We start from the raw sequence: 1,814 nt of genomic DNA on the forward strand, positions 1-1,814 counted from the left end.
AAGCTCTGCAGATTTACTCCATGAACCTAGGGATAGCAATGTCCCAAATGGACTTTTTAAGTACTTGGCCACTTGCTTGCCCCAGACTCTAGAGTGACTCTAGAGTCCACACTACTGGTTGCCCCTGAATAGCTTCCTAGCAGTAAAATAAGACAATAGACAGGATGTATCCAAAAGGTGTTTATTGGGATGGTTTCCCGTTCATCTTGATAGAAGGTCCTTTTAGTGCTGCTTCCGTCTGAAGGAGCATCCTTCTGTAAGCCTTGCTTTTCCTCCTTCAGGCTGGCAGAGGACAGTAAAGCAGCCAACACACGAAACTACTACTGTTTGTGCATGGCTAAAGACAGTGGTGATTTTATAGCACCCAAGACATTTACATCCATGAAATAGGAACTGGGGCTCTGCACCAGGCACTTCTTGCGTTTCTTCTTCTCCTCTTCTGGAGAGGGATAAAGAAGACTCTTTGCGAGAGGCATGTTCTCAGGAGGTTGTCACTGCTGGAAAGTTATCCATTTTAAATGTGGCAGGACACACAGAGATTTGTAAGAATATGGAGCAGTGTGAGAACTGCAAGCTAGAGCAGAGGTGACAGGGAGGAAGCGGGCACAGAGGAGACAGGGGAAGTGGGCAAGAGTCAGATCCGGGAGGGTTTCAGATACTGAAGAGGGTGCCCAGGAGTTTGCATGTCATTCCAAATTACTTGGGGGCCTCTGAATGTTTTTGAGCAGAGCAGCAGTATCATCAGATCTGTGCTTCAGAAGGTTTATTCTGTGTAGTGTGGAGATAGAATGAGATAGATCAGTTAAGAAGCGACTGCAGTGATTCAGGTGAGAATTGATGAGACTCAAGCTAGGGCAGTGGTGATGGAGGGGAGAAAAGCTAAAGAAAAAGGACTTGGTGATCATTTGGCTCTCAGGTGGGTGGGGGAGGAAAGAATGATGACTTACCAGTGGAATTCTTTAAGAGCAGGTATGAAATGGAAGAGGAAAAAGTTTGGGCGGAAAGATAATGAATTCAGTTTGGGGTATGTTGGATTTGAGTGACCTGTAGGAGACCCAAGAAGAATTGATCAGTTACTGGTTGGATGCATGAGTCTGGCATTGGGGGAAAGGGTCTGGGCTGGAGCATAGATTTGGGAGCCATCTGTCTGGGGTGGGGCTCCTGAGAGTCCCAAGGCAGAGGGGTAGTGAGTGAGAGAAGGACCAAGGTCAGAGCCCAGAGAATGCTCTCCCTCATCAAATTTAGGAGACTTTAAGAGGAAGGAGATCGGGGGAAAGACTGAGAAAGAGGAGTCAGAGAGTTGGGGGACCCAGAGAGACCAGGGACTCAAAAGTTGATGAAGCTACCTTTGGAAATAGGACACTTTGCAGAGCACCTAGCCAAGCGCGTGGTTAGTCCTCACAATAACCAGGTAAATAAAAGCGTTTTTGAGAAACTAAACTTGGATAACCAGCAGACCCCAATCACACTGCTAGCTAATAGCACAACTGAATCTGCTCTCCATTATCCAGCTTCCTTTTTGTTTTTGTTTTTTTTTTAAAAAAGTTCTTCCTATCCTTTATGATGTACAAAGTCAGCAGGTTTCCGTTAGCTTTTGTGTACTGTGAGGAGAACCCCACCCCCACACCATCACTCATATAGTTCTTTGGTCCTTGATGGCCTGCCTCTTCTCTTCCCCTCTTTGCTGGTCTAACTTCTACTCATCCTTCAAACTGTAGCCTAAGTCCCTCCACGAAACCTCCCCCCGAGGATTCCAGTTTACTCTGATCCCTCTCTCTTTTTTAAATTCCTGCAGCAACTACACCTTTCTGTGA

At 46.3% G+C, this 1,814-nt stretch overlaps 1 pseudogene; it reads right to left on the bottom strand.

Moving 5' to 3' along the window:
* Positions 1-222: 222 nt before the first annotated feature.
* Positions 223-476, bottom strand: LOC138074485 (small ribosomal subunit protein eS27-like; annotated as a pseudogene).
* Between the last annotated feature and the right edge of the window lie 1,338 nt (positions 477-1,814).

Source organism: Capricornis sumatraensis, chromosome 2, assembly GCF_032405125.1.
Source record: "Capricornis sumatraensis isolate serow.1 chromosome 2, serow.2, whole genome shotgun sequence".
In the NCBI taxonomy this organism is placed as follows: Eukaryota; Metazoa; Chordata; class Mammalia; order Artiodactyla; family Bovidae; genus Capricornis; species Capricornis sumatraensis.